The sequence below is a fragment of the Mobula birostris genome, chromosome 13 (genome assembly GCF_030028105.1).
Source record: "Mobula birostris isolate sMobBir1 chromosome 13, sMobBir1.hap1, whole genome shotgun sequence".
NCBI classification, from domain to species: Eukaryota; Metazoa; Chordata; class Chondrichthyes; order Myliobatiformes; family Myliobatidae; genus Mobula; species Mobula birostris.
Window position 1 is genome coordinate 102,557,367 of NC_092382.1, and position 15,827 is coordinate 102,573,193.

Genomic DNA, 15,827 nt, shown 5'->3' on the forward strand with positions numbered 1-15,827 from the left:
GTGAGAGCGGAGAGCCGGGGAGGGAGAGGGTTTTGCTCTGATTTTGACGAGGGTAGCCTGTCATGCGCTTGGGCCTCGTGGTGGAGGGGGACGGGGTGTGGAGAATACAGATGATATCTGAACCGGGATTGTGTGATTGGACGGACAAGAGGGAATTCACTCCATGCCCGTCCCCAAGAGTGTTTCATGGGACGGTGGGCAGGGAGGTTCACTCTGTGTCTGATCGCAGGAGTGTGTACTGAGACGGTGTTGAAGGAAGATTCACTCTGTGTCTGACCCCGAAAGTGTGTGATGGGACGGTGTGCAGGGAGGTTCACTCAGTGTCTAACCCTGGGTGTGTGTGATGGGACTTTGGGGAGGGAAATTTACTCTGTATTTGACTATGGGATTTTGTAATGGGACGGTCTGGAGGGAGCTTCACTCTGTGTCTGATCGCGGTATTGTGTGATGGGAAGATGTATTGGGAGCTTCAATCTCTATCTGACCGCGATAGCATGTGATGGGACAGTGTGAAGGGAGTTTCAGTCAGTGTCTTACTCCCGAAATGCGTGCCTAACACCTTCTGCGAAACTTACTGTGTGGGATGAGAGCGCGAAGGGAACTTCACACCTTTTCTTTCCCCGACTTTGCATGATTATCGTTGCTTAGGAAGTGTCACTCAGTGTCTCACTCCAGGAGCGTGCGATGGGATGGTTTGTATGTTGCCTCACTGTGTGGCTGACTGACGGAGTCATAGATCCATATAATTAAGGCTTTGACACAACTTCCAATCAGAGATCGGGAGCGGGAAAAAAGTGTTAATTTGAAAGCAGCATCTCGGGTCTGTTTGAACAACATCCAATCAGCAAGGCTGGTTCATCAGCAAGGGAAAATTAAGATAAGACAGGGGTTACTGCTGGTGGATTTGTTTTCAGTTTATGTGTTGTTTTCTTCTTTACAATTGCACAGTTAGAGCAGTAGACATGCCTGGAAGGAGAGTTCAATACTCCTCTTGGAGGACGTGGGACGGGAGGGAGTCCTCCAGAGTCTCTGACAACCTCACCTGTGAGAAGGTCATCCGGCTGCAGCTCCTAACACTGGGTATTAAGGAGTTGGAGCTGGAACTGGATCATTCGGGAAGCTGAGGGGTGATAGGGAAGACATATCAGGAGGAAGTTAGACCCAATGTGCAGTTTACAGGAAACTTGGTGACAGTCAGGGGGATCAAAGGGGTTAAACAGCCCGGCCCATTGCAGAGTGCCCCCTGTGGCCAACCCCCTCAATAACAGGTACAACACTTTGCGTACGTCTGGGTGGGGTGGGGGAGGGTTTTAATGACCAAGAGGAGGACAATCTCCCAGGTCAGGTCTCTAGCAATGATTTCGGCTCTGTGGTTTCAGAAGGGGAGTGGAGGGCCAGCTGAGGCGAGCTGTGGTGATAGACGATTATTTATTCGGGGAACAGAAAAGAGGTTCTGTGAGCGAGAGATTACAGGATGTATTTTGCCTCCCGGGTGTCAGGCACGCTACCACTCGGATCGGGTCCTCAGCCATCTTAAGTGGGAGGGTCAACAGGCAAAGTGAGACACGTGCTGGTGTGGCCAGAAATAGGAAGACAGCACCCATTAAGAGGTGGTTAAGTGTTCGAGGTAGGATTGAGGGCTTCTGATAGTTAGAGCAGTAGACATGCCTGGCAGGAGAGTTGAGTGCTCCTCTTGCGGGACTTGGGACGGGAGGGAGTCCTCCAGAGTGTCTGACAACTTCACCTGTAAGTATGTCATCCGGCTGTAGCGTTTAACACCGGGCGTTCGGGAGTTGGAGCTGGAATTGGATCATTCGGTAAACTGAGGGGTGATAGAGAGGACATATTGGGAGGAGGCCTGGAGGCCGCGCCCCACCGACCCACGTTGCGCCGCCCTTTCATTTACTCCGTCACCGAGCAATTCTCACAGTTTCCACCTGAACTGGACTGGAACTAACATCCCAGCGGGTGGTTTTGGCATTAAAAAAGGAGGAGGGGTGGGGTTTGAACTAGAGATGGAGGGGGATGAAAAACAGAATGCCAAACATATAGTGGAGCGGCTGTTGGGACAGATGTTGGGAAGACCAGAGACAAAGTCAGGAAGCAAAAGTTTGAGCCTGCTGGGACTTGTGTTCTGAGATGCCTACATTTCAATGCAGGAAGTATTGTACGAAGGACAGATGAGCTCAGAGCAGGGATCAAGGCTGGAATTATGATATTGTAGATATCAGTGAGACGTCGGCACAGGGCGAGCATGACCGTCAGCTCAACATTCCCGGTTTTGGGTTTATTCGTCGTGATGCAGTGGGAAGAATTCAAAGTTGAGAAGCGGCTCTGTTAGTCACTTTCGATTCATTGACAGACTCATGGAGACAAGGGTTCAAGTGGCTCTTTGACAGGGACGTTAATGACCAGGGAATACAGGGAGATGGTTGTTGCGCAGTCAAGAGTGATTTAACTCAATTGGTACATCACAACATTGTGGGCCGACGGGAATGTTCTGTTCGGTGATTTACGTTCTCTACTCTGCAGGAAGGGCGAAAACACAGATTTGAACTCATCAGGTGCGAATAGCAGGGATTGGAGTAGATCAAGGAATTTAACGACATATTGCGAAACACAGGGAATAACACAACACAGACAGCAAAGGCAGTGAGCGATGCACACAGCCCTCACCATGACACCGACACACCCTTCACCATGACACCAACACAACCCTCACCTTGACAGTGACACAACCCTTAACAGATACTGAGGGACCCCGTACCGTGACACCGACAGGCATCTCACCGTGACACTGACACATCGCTCGCCGTGGCAAGAACGCGCCCCTCATCGTGACGTCGACAAAATGACACTGCCTGCACCGTAGCACAGACATAGACCTCAACGAAGGCGACAAACCCACACGCCCTGTACTGTAACACGGACAAACTCCTCCCTGTCTCCATAACCCACTCCCACTCCAAAACTCGCCCCCGTTTCCGTCAACCCGTTACTCTGCTGCACTCCGCCCCGTCTCTGCCACTATCTCCACTTCACCACTCTCGTCGCCGTCACCCCTATTCCCTTACGAGCTGCCCCGTGTCCGTGACCCACTCCCTCTCCTACACACTTCTCATCTCTGTCGTTCCCTCTCGAACCACCCCCCATACCGGTGTCCGTGACCCTCTCGCCCCCCTGCACATTTCCCTGTCTCCGTCATCCCCTGAACCCCCGACTCCCCTCCCGGCTCCGTAAGCCACTCGATCCCCTACAGCCCTCCACATCCCCATCGCCTCCCCGCACCTTCAAATCTCTCTGCTGGTGTTCTGGTGGAATTGCGGGGAGAATGGTGCAGAGTTTACACTTGCCCCTTTACAATGGTATGAGAGGGGATCTGGCCAAAGTTGACTGGAAAGGACACAAGCAGGAAGGACAGCAGAGCAGCAATAGCTGGAGATTCTGCAGAAAAATGAGGGAAGTGCAAGACTGATATACACCAAATAAGAATGAATTTTCCAATGGACGAGTGACACTACGGTGGCTGACAAGTGAAGTCAGAGCCAAAGTAAAAGCAAAATTGCGGGTATAGAAGTTCGCAAAGCTAGTGGGAAGGAAGAGGATTGGGAAGTTTTTAAAAACGTGCAGACAGAAACTAAGGTCATTGGGAAGGAAAAGGTGAAATATGAAATGAAGTGAGCCACTAATATCTAAGAAGATCCTAGAACAGTTTTTTTGTTTAAGTGCAAAAGTGTAAAAGAGAATTCAGGGTAGATATAGGACTAATCGAAACTGATGCTGGAGATACTGTAATGAGAGAGGCAGAGATGGCAGAAGAACTGAGTATATATTTTCCATCAATCTTCACATTGGAAGGCACCTGGAGGGAAAAGGACAGTCAGATGCGTCAGGGAAGTGAAGTTTGTACAGTAAAAGTTACGACAGAGAAGGTGCTCAGGATGTTTATTGGCCTGACGGTGGATAAATCCCCTGGACCTGATGGAATTGCATCCTCGGGTTCTGAAGGAAGTAGATGGAGAGATTGCGGAGGCAATAACGATGCTCTTTCAGGAATCGATACATTCTGGCATTGTATCAGATGACTGGATAATTGGAAATGTTACTCTACTATTTAAGAACGGCGGGAGGCAGCAGAAAGGAAGCTATAGACCATTGGCCTGACTTCAGTGGTTGGGAAGTTGTTGGAATCGATTGTTCGGGATAAGATTCCGGAGTACCCGGAGGAACATGACAAGATAAGCCAAAGCCAGCATGGTTTCCTGAAAGGAAACTCCTGCCTGACAAATCTACTGCTATTATTTGAGGAAATTATAAGCAGGTTAGACAAACGAGATACAGTAGATTAGGTGTACTGATCTCCAGAAGGCTTTTGCTGATGTGTCGCACATGAGGCTGCTTTGAAAGATAAGAGGCCATGGAATTACAAGGAAGTTGCGCATGCGTGCAGCATTGGCAGATCGGTAGGAAACAGAGAGTGAGAGTAAAGGGATCCTATTCTGGCTGGCTGCCGGTCACCGGTGGAGTCACACAGGGCTCGGGGTTGGGACCGCTGCTCTTTCCGACGTACACCCCAATAATTTATCTGTGGGATTCATGGATTTGTCGCCGACTTCTACTCCTATATCTTATATCTTGTGGTCTAATGGTCTGATGGTTTAGTTCGTGGTTCAGGAATTGGTGTAGGTGGGAGGGCTTCTGAATTTGGGATCATTGTGTCTTTCCCAAGAAAGTTGGTAACTGTAAATAAGTAAAGGTTTACACCGAAACCGGTGGTGAACTAATATCCGAGGGGGAAGGTTTGCCAGGACGGTGCTGAATATGTTTTCGGAGAGTTGTTAAACTCGAGTTGTTGGTGGATGGGATTCCGAGTTCCAGAACAGATAGCGGAGTCGATGTGGGGATAGGTGTTGTAAAGACCTCATACAAAGGCAGGAATCAAAATGGTGAGCATAATGCAACTGGGGCCATGGGCTGAGTGTATTTCAATACAGGAAGTTTAAAAGAAGGGCACATCAGATAATGATATTGTAGGAATTATTGAAATTTGGTTTCGGGGGAGCAAGACAGACAGCTCAATATCTCGATGTTCCGTTGTTTTAGACGTGCCGGAGCGGAAGTAACTGACGGAGGATCCTTGACATTACTCGGAAGAGAAAATGTCACCGCAGTTTACAGTCAGGATAGACAAGACAACTCGTGTAAGTGAGGCGTTTTGGCTGGAAATGATGCGACTCGTGTTCTGAGCTGCTTAGATTACAAGAAAGTCATGTGAGCTCAGGGCCTGTATCAACACATTGAATAATGATATTAGAGCCATTATTGAAGCTTGGCGGCAGGATGAGCAATGCTGACAACACAGAATTTCGGTGTTCCGTTTATTTAGACGTGAGAAAGCGAAAGGAATTCAAGGAGTAGTGATCTCCCTCTCCCCTCCCACTTGCAAATTTCTTACTATCTATTATTTCAGTTAGTCCTGACGAAGAGTCTTTGCCGGGAACGTCAAATGCACCTCTTCCTATAGATGCTGCCTGGCCTGCTGCGTTCACCAGCAATTTTTATATGTGAAGACAGACTCCGGCGGACTGAGCGGACGAGACCATTGGAACGTCCAACGGTCAAGAAATCGGTCTCTGCAAGCGTCGTGGAACGTGTAGAGCAGGACAAGACACAGAACATGTCCTGGTCATCCATTGGTCCTACACCCATCTCCAGCCATCTCGACTCTTGTCTTGCCACTGGATCCAGATGGGGATTGGGAAGAGATAGTGAGGCTGACGCTGCGCAACTCTCCCCCACTTAAATCCAAGTCATGCGCTAGTCTCGACACCATCATAATCCGGCTGCTGGCGTAGTAGCATCACCGCTGGACTTCGGGGCGAGAGGTTTCGAGTTCGAATCCGGCCGGTTCCGTTACACAATCTCCATCCGTGCTGGGTTAAGCGCCGAACAAGCAACTCGACCTCGTAGAAAGTACTAATCGTGTCGAGGTCTTCATCGATGACAGTGAACGACGTTTATGGATTCGTTGGATTAGTTTGGGGGCTGGCAGAGGACTTTGAGGAGAGGGCGGTTTAATGGCATTAGTTTGGCGACTGTCTCGGGTTGTCTGCTGGAGCTGTTTTGTCTTTGTTGAACATGTTTAACGCTCTTTGACAGCAATGTGGCCTCTGATGATTTCTGGAAAATCCACTTGCAATGAATACGACTCGTCCGTATGTGGTTTCACTGGCAATCGGTCTGCGAGAAGTCGTTGTGCTGGGACATTCCTGCAGACAAGCAGGTACTCTGTGAACAGACACTGGGATGGACCTGAATCAAATGAATACTTGTCTTTTCCTGCTTCTGTCTCCCCACTCACTCCCAGATCGTCCCAAATTCCCTCGCCACCCTCTGTATTGCTCCCTCCTACTGCATTTTGCTCCTCTTGTCGCAACACCAATTCCCCCACCACATGCTGACAAAACTCTTTCACAATATATCTGTTTTTTTCCTTATCGTAACCCCCCACCATGTCCTGTTGTCCGATGCTCCGTCTAGCTCTCTGTCCGAGCTCTCGCTTCCCCTATTTCCTCGCACTTTCTCCACCCGCTCTCGTTCTCCGCTCCCTCTGCCCAGCTGTTTCCCCTCCATTCCCATTCTCCTCCTTTCACTGTCCTACTTTCGCCCTCCCCTCTCAGTTCTCTCTAACCCCTCCGACTCCCTGATCTATCTCTCCTCTCTAACCACACAGCTCAATATCATACCCTCTTGCTCTCGGTTTTCCCAGCCTGGGTAAATATTTTGTGCGCATTCACTCTGTCTATGTCCCTCTTGTTTTCTGCAAATCCAAATGATCACCCCAAGACTGCAAGGAGTAACGTCCCAACATTCCGGATCTCTGTCCAAATGAATCCTCCGAGTACACCCTCACCGACGCCATGTACAATTGCATCGTGCCCTCCCGGCTCCAGTACCCACTGCCCAGACTGATGAAGGCCGGCGTGTCAAACGTCCTGTCCACCTGTCTCGCATATTTTACACAGGGATCACTACCTGATGTATTGCCTGTGATTTACATGGTCTGAGATATTTTCTTTTGCTGCAACAGTATGGTGTAAAATGTAAAATTAATGTAAATTACAAAAAAAAGAATAAATACTGCAAAAAAATTGAGTTAATGTTCATGCGTTCACAGAGGTAATGGCGCAGGGGAGGACGCTGTTCCTAAATCGCTGTGTGTGGGTGTTCAGTCTCCCGGGACTCCTCGCTGATGGTAGTAACGAGCAGGGGGCTTCTCCCGGGTGGGGAAGGTCCTCAGTGATGGATGCCGCACTTTCAAGGCACAGCCTCTTGAAAATGTCCTGGATGGTGAGGAGGGGTGTGACCGTCGGATTGTCGCCTGAGTCTAGAACATTCTGTAGCCTCTTGCTATTCTGTGCGTAGTAGACTCCGCACCAGGCGGCGATGCGACAAAACAGAATGCTCCCCACCGTGCATCCGTAAAAGTTTCCTTGTCTTCATTGAGAGACCATATCTGATCAAACTCCTAAAGTTATAATGCCATCTGTCACGGGACAGTTGAGGATGGTGTTGAACCCAAATACCGAGTAAGGTCTGGAATTAACTCAGACTCAAACTGGGAAAAAAAAAAAAAACAAGACGACACGAAGCTAATGGAAAGACAACATCACAAGCAGTAGTCCGAGAAATTGAACTTTTACGGTTGAGCACTGAGTGTTCAGCAAGATGCCTTTAGGTAGAGACATAGAAAACCTACAGCACAATGCTGGCGCTTCGGAGCAGAAAGCTGTGCCGAACATGTCCTTACCTGAGAAATTACCTCGCGTTACTCATAGCCCTCTAATTTGCTGAGCTCCATGTACCGGTCCAAGAGTCTCTTAAAAGGAATGTGGCAGGGAATGATTGCAAGCCTGAGTCTTAAAGAGAAAGTGGCATAACCGTACCCCGGGAAATGGGGCTGCGGGAACCCGGATGCCTGTCCCGTTCAGTCGGCCACATGACACCTTCTTCGTGTCTGCATGAAGGTGTTCAGGTCACTGTAGATCCTCTGAGTTGTTCACAAGCAGGAACCCATGGACTTCAATTAAGACCATAAAACATAGGAGCAGAATCAGACCATCAAGTCTGCTCGCCATTTCATCAATGATGATCCATTCTCATCTCAGCTCCAGTCTCCCGCCTTCCCCCGGTTTCCCTTCAACTCTTGAATAATGAAAAATTTTTCAAACTCTGCCTTAAAATACTGAATGGCCGGGCATCCCCGGCTGCCTGCGGCAATGAATTCCGTAGATTCACCGCTCTGTGGCGAAGAAAATTCCTCCTCCACGCCTTCCTAAAGGTATCCCGTGATTTTAAGGCTGTGTTTTCTGGTACGAGACTTTCCGACAACAGAGAACCATCTCTTCGCATCCACTCTGTCATGGCCTTTTACAATCAGAGAGCTTTTCATAAGATCACCCCTCATTCTTGTGAATTCCAGCGAGTACAGGCCCCAGAAACATGAACCCGCCTTCACATGACAAGCCATTCAATCCTGGAATCAATTTCAAACAGGAGCACAGACTTTGTTCGATAAGGGATCAAAGCCTGTTCACGATACTGCAAATGCGGCCGCACAGTCTCCTTCTAAGTCTTAGCATTATATACTTGCTTTTACATTCTCGACCTCTCGAAATGGATAGGTGGAGGGGAACTGCATATCATGTATGAACCGCGAGTGTGTGACGGGGCGGGGAAGTAGAGGTTTCATTCTGTGTGGTACCAGAGAGAATGACATGGTGCAGTGTGAAGGGGTGTTCACCGTGCGTCACACGACTAGTGGTGTGATATACCTTTGCTGATTGAGCGTCACTCCGTGTCTAACCAGGAGAGTGTGTGATGGGACGGTGTGGATATGATTGACTCTGTGCCTACTCCTGGAGTGTGTGATGGGACGCTGTAGAGGGAGAGTCACTCTGTGTCTAACCCGGGAATATGTGATGGGACGGTGTGGAGGCAGCTTCACTCTGTGCCTGAACATGGGAGTCTGTGATGGGACTGTGTGGAGGGAGATTCACTGTGTGTCTGACTCCTGGAGTGTTTGATGGGACGCTGTAGAGGGAGAGTCACTCTATGTCTAACCCGGGAATATGTGATGGGACGGTGTGGAGGCAGCTTCACTCTGTGCCTGAACATGGGAGTCTGTGATGGGACTGTGTGGAGGGAGATTCACTGTGTCTCTGACTCCTGGAGTGTTTGATGGGACGCTGTAGAGGGAGAGTCACTCTATGTCTAACCCAGGAATATGTGATGGGACGGTGTGGAGGCAGCTTCACTCTCTGCCTGAACATAGGAGTCTGTGATGGGACTGTGTGGAGGGAGATTCATTCTGTGTCTGACCCCTGGAGTGTGTGATGGGACGGTGTGGAGGGAGATTCACTCTGTGTCTGACCCCGGGAGTGTGTGATGGGACGGTGTGGAGGGAGTTTCACTCTGTGTCTGACCCCAGGTATGTGTGATGGGACGGTGTTGAGAGAGATTCACTCTGTGTCTGACGCCGGGAGTGTGTGATGGGACGGTGTTGAGGGAGATTCACTCTGTGTCTGACGCCGGGACTGTGCGATGGGAGGGTGTGGAGGGAGATTCACTCTGTGTCTGACCCTGGGTGTGTATGATGGGACGGTGCGGAGGGAGATTCACTCTGTGTCTGACCCCGGGAGTGTGTGATGGGACGGTGTGGAGGGAGATTCACTCTGTGTCTGACCCCGGGAGTGTGTGATGGGACGGTGTGGAGGGAGATTCACTCTGTGTCTGACGCCGGGAGTGTGTGATGGGACGGTGTGGAGGGAGATTCACTCTGTGTCTGACCCCGGGAGTGTGTGATGGGACGGTGTGGAGGGAGATTCACTCTGTGTCTGACGCCGGGAGTGTGTGATGGGACGGTGTGGAGGGAGATTCACTGTGTGTCTGACGCCAGGAGTGTGTGATGGTATGGCACGAAGGCAGCTCAGAGGAAAGATGAATGCTCCTCTTGCAGGACGTAGGACGGCAGGGAAACCTCCAGTGTCTCTGAGAACTTCACCTGTCAGAAGTGCATCCGGCTGCAACTGCTAACACTTCGCGTTAAGGAGTTGGCAGTGATACCGGATGAAAATCAGAATCATTCGGAAAGCTGAGGACAGATAGCGAGGACAGACTGGGAGGAAGTTATGCCCAATGTGCAGTTCACAGGAGACTGGGGTACAGTCAGGAGGATGGAAGGGGTTAACCAGCCAGGCCCAGTGCGAAGAGCCCTCTGTGGCCGACCGGCTGAAAAACAGGTATAGCACTTTGTATTCTTCTGGGTGGGGGAGATGGGTGCATACGACCAAGTAGCGATGTGTCTCACAGGTCAGGACTCTGGCACTGAGTTCGGTTCTGTGGTTCAGGAGGGAAGGGAGGAGAGCGAAATGCGCTGTGGTGCTTGCGGGGTCATTGTTCGGGGAACAGATCTGTGTGCCAGAGGGTGATTACTGGATGGTATGTTTCCCTCCTGCGTGCCAGGGTTGCAACTTCTCCGATCGGGTCCTCAGCAATCTCAAGTGGGACGCTGAGCAGCCAAATCTCTGCCCGGGCTGGTGTGGCCAGAAATAGGATAATCACACAGATGAACACGTGGCCAAGCTGTCGGGGTCGGAATGAAGTCTTCAGATAGCTCGATTATTGGGTTCTCTTCCAAGGAATGTGAGCCCGGTGCATAAGAGACTGTTTCAATCCAATCCAAGTTTAGTTTTCATTCAACCACAGGTAATATCCATGAATACAGACAAACGGGCCAGCGTTACTCCAGTAAAAGAAAAATAAAACAAAAAACAAAATAATAATAAAATAAAACACGTAATACCAACAGTCACACGTGGCTCAAAGTACACACAATACTTCTGGGATGGAAAGATAGCAAGCACACGGTTGGTATCAGTAGTTTATACGATCACCCTGTTATACTGCTTTAAATACATACACATATATGCAAATCTGCAGTCGACCACAACAGAACATATCTTCTGCTGGGCGAGCACTAGGGGGCAGCACATGCGCCAGTTTGGAGGCCGCGCCACACCGCCCCCACATTGCACTGCTTCTTCAGTTTCAAGTAGTCTCTTACATTTCACTCGTGTATCCACCACTGACTCAGTCAGTGTATTCCACGCACCAACCGCTCCCTGAGTAAAAAAATCTTCCACTAATATCTCCCTTGATCTTCACACCCGTTAGCTTAAAGTCAAGGAATAAAATTACATATGACGTATATAGGAAACAGGGAGTAAATAAGTTGACAGAGGAGTATAAGAAGGGCAAGAAAATACTTAAAAAAAGAAATCAGGAGGGCTAAAAGAAGACATGCGCTTGCCTTGGCAGTCAAAGCGAAGGATAATCGAAAGAGCTTTTACAGCTATATTAAGAGCAAAAGGATTCTAAGGGATAAAATTGATCCTCAGGAAGATCAGGGTGGTCGGCAATGTGCGGAAACAAGGAAATGGGGGAGATCTTACATAGGTTTTGTGCGTCTGTATTTACTAAGGAAACTGGCATGAAGTCTATGGAATTAAGGGAAACAAGTAGTGAGATCATGGAAACTGTACAGATTGAAAAGGAGGAGGTGCTTGCTGTCTTGAGGAAAATTAAAGTGGATAAATCCCCGGGACCTGACAGGGTGTTCCCTCCGACCTTGAAGGAGACTAGTGTTGAAATGGCGGGGGCGCTGGCAGAAATATTTAAAATGTCGCTGTCTACAGGTGAGGTGCCGGAGGATTGGAGAGGGGCTCATGTTGTTCCGTTGTTTAAAAAAAGGATCGATAAGTAATCCGGGACAGTTTAACGTCGGTAGTAGGTAAATTATTGGAGGGAGTACTAAGAGACAGAATCTACAAGCATTTGGATAGACAGGGACTTATTAGGGAGAGTCAACATGGCTTTGTGCGTGGTAGGTCATGTTTGACCAATCTATTGGAGTTTTTTGAGGAGGTGACCAGGAAACTGGATGAAGGGAAGGCAGTGGATATTGTCTACATGAACTTCAGTAAGGCCTTTGACAAGGGGTCGCATGGGAGGTTAGTTAGGAAAATTCAGTCGCTAGGTATACATGGAGAGGTGGTAAATTGGATTAGACATTGGCTCAATGGAAGAAGCCAAAGAGTGGTAGTAGAGAATTGCTTCTCCGAGTGGAGGCCTGTGACTAGTGGTGTGCCACAGGGATCAGTGCTGGGTCCATTGTTATTTGTCATCTATATCAATGATCTGGATGATAATGTGGTAAATTGGATTAGCAGATTTGTTGATGATACAAAGATTTGAGGTGTAGTAGACAGCGAGGAAGGTTTTCAGAGCCTGCAGAGGGACTTGGACCAGCTGGTAAAATGGGCTGAAAAGTGGCAGATGGAATTTAATACAGACAAGTGTGAGGTATTGCACGTTGGAAGGGCAAACCAAGGTAGCACATACAGGGTTAATGGTAAGGCACTGAGCAGTGCAGTAGAACAGAGGGATCTGGGAATACAGATACAAAATTCCCTAAAAGTGTCGTCACAGATAGATAGGATCGTAAAGAGAGCTTTTGGTACATTGGCCTTTATTAATCAAAGTATCGAGTATAAGAGCTGGAATGTTATGATGAAGTTGTTATAAGGCATTGGTGAGGCCGAATCTGGAGTATTGTGTTCAGTTTTGGTTACCAAATTACAGAAAGGATATAAATAAGCTTGAAAGAGTGCAGAGATAGTTCACAAGGATGTTGCCGGGACTTGAGAAACTCAGTTACAGAGAAAGGTTGAATAGGTTAAGACTTTATTCCCTGGAGCGTAGAGGAATGAGGGGAGATTTGATAGAGGTATATAAAATTATGATGGGTATTGATAGAGTGAATGCAAGCAGGCTTTTTCCACTGAGGCAAGGGGAGAACAAAAGCCAGAGGACATGGGTTAAGGGTTAGGGTGGAAACGTTTAAGGGGAACATTGGCCGGCGGGGGGGGGGGGACTTCTTGTGGGAGTATGGAATGAACTGCCAGACGAGGTGGTAAATGCGGGTTATTTTTTTTTAACATTTAAGAATTACTTGGATAGACACATGGATGGGAAATGTATGGAGGGATATGGTCCGTCTGCAGGTCAGTGGGACTAGGCAGAAAATGGTTCGGTACAGCCAAGAAGGGCCAAAAGGCCTGTTTCTGTGCTGTAGTTTTTCTATGGTTTCTATGGTAAATATGAACACGTTCATGGGGCCACATTGTTGACCACCTTACAATCTTGGGGGCTTAGTGGAACAAATTTGTATGAAGTCGCAGTCTGTTACAAGAAACAAAAGCTTGTGATCTTGGCTGATCTTAACCGGAATTGACTGTGAGTCCCATACTGTGAAAGGACCAATGGGATAGATTGTCAAGTGTTTGAAGGAAAGCTGCCTTAAGCAGTACGTGTAATGTCTCCTACCGAAATGGGACAAGGCACGTGGCAGAATTTTGCTTAGGGGACCATTTGGATGGCAGTGACAGGATCGGCCCTAGACAGCATGCACTTACGAAGGGGAAAACATGCTTCTGGAATTTTGCTGTGGATGTAACTATGAAAATGGACAAGGGAGAGCCAGTGGATGTAGTGTACCTGGACTTTCAGAAAGCCTTTGATAAGGTCCCACATAGGAGATTAGTGGGCAACATTAGGGAGTTATTAGTGTGCAGTTTTGGTCTCCAAATTTGAGGAAGGACATTCTTGCTATTGAGGGAGTGCAGCGTAGGTTCACGAGGTTAATTCCCGGGATGGCGGGACTGTCATATGTTGAAAGATTGGAGCGACTGGCTTGCATACACTGGAATTTAGAAGGATGAGTGGGGATCTGATTGAAACATATAAGTTTATAAGTGATTGGACACGCTACATGCAGTAAACATGTTACCGATGTTGGGGAAGTCCAGATCTAGAGGCTACAGTTGAGGAATAAGGGGTAGGACATTTAGAACCGAGTTGACGAAAAACTTTGTCACTGACGGAATTGTCGATCTGTGGAATGCTGTACCTCAGAAGGCGGTAGAGGCCAATTCTCCGGATGCTTTTAAAAAAGAGTTAGAGCTCTCGATGATAGCGGTGTCAAGGGATATGTGGAGAAGGCAGTAACGGGGTACTGATTGTGGATGATCAGCCATGATCATAGCAAATAGCGGTGCTGGCTCGAAGGGACGAATCGCCTACTCCTGTACCTATTGTCTATTGTCTATTGTCTATTGTCTATTGGACCACTTTGCTTCTTGTGATGGTAATGCTATTAGATACAAGACATTATGGAAAATGATAGGTCTAACCTAGGGTTTGGTTTCGAAATTGGATAAAGGCCAACTTTACTGGGGAGGGGATTGATCTGCAACTGCAGACAGGGAGGGCCCATTCCATGAATAATGGGAAGCATTGAAGGAGAGAGCGACTTCAGTGTACATGACTGGGGGGCCGAGGAGCCGACTGGCAATGTACATAGGATTTGGGAATGGATTTGACGTTTAAGAGTTCACTAATTCATTTCTGGCCGCCCCGTTACAGGAAGAAATTGAGGATTTTTAGAGACGACACAGAAGCTGTTCAACGGGACGCTGCCTGGACCAGAGAACAAAATCTATAATCAGTGGTCGGATATTTTTAGCTTCGTTTCTGTGGAGCGGGGGAGTCTGAGGGAACACCTGACGTTGTTTATATCATCACGAAAGACACAGGTAGAAGAGGGAGCGGGTTTTCTTTTACCCCCAGGATTTGAATATCTAATAGCAGAAACATAAATTAAGGTGGCAGGGAGTATGTTGCAGGGAGATGAGTTTGGCAGGATTTATTTCATAGAGAGTGGTGTGTGACTGGAAAACGCTGCCAGCGCTGGTGGTGAGGGAAGATCCACAGGGGAGTTTAAGCGTCTCTTTAACAGTCACGTGGGTGTGCAGACGGGCATTGTGTCCGCATAAGGGATTGAGTTGAATTGGAAGGTCACAACTCTCTGGGCCGACAGGCTGCTCTGCTCTGTGATTACGTTCTCTGCTCTGTAGCAAGAGCAGAGAGTGATTTGAACTCATCAGGTGGGAAGGGCAGTGGGGTTGGTTAGATCAGAGAACTTGGCGATAAACACAGGGAACGACCACCTCAGAGACGGCATAAGCTGTGAACGATTCACAGAACCTCACTGTGACACCGAGATCGTCTTCAAAGGGCTATTGAAAGACCCTTTACAGTGTTTCGGTGTCACTGACACAACCCCCATCTGACACGAACACGCCCCGCATCGTGACACCAACACACTGACAGGGTCTGTACCGTATTCGGAACTCACTACTCAACGATACTGACGCATAGTCACGACCCGCACTGTAACTCTGAAATACTCACACGTATGGATAACACCCTCCGTCTCCAAACCTTGACGGCTTCGTCAAACTCTCCCTCTCCTACACTATACCCTGCCACCGTCACACACTGCCTTCAGTACACCATGCCTGACCCCGTCGCCCATCCCTCACTAAGAAGCCACACCGGCTCCGTGATCATCATCCTGTCATGCACACTTCGCCGTCTGCATTATACCGAGCGTTCTCTACGCCCCTCCCCGTCTCCGTGATACACTCCATCCGCTAAACTCTCCCCATCTACGTTTCCCCCTCCACCACTCTGCTCTCTCTCTCTGTGTCACAGGCCATTGAGGGGAGAATGAGGGAGAGATGACGTCTGGTGTTACAGCTCCCCCGTTCCACCGGATGTCTATCACCAGGATCTGAGCCTGTCAAAGCTCTGCATGCACGGGGCGGTCATGTGGTGGAACAACACTTGCATCAGTGGCTGCAGTC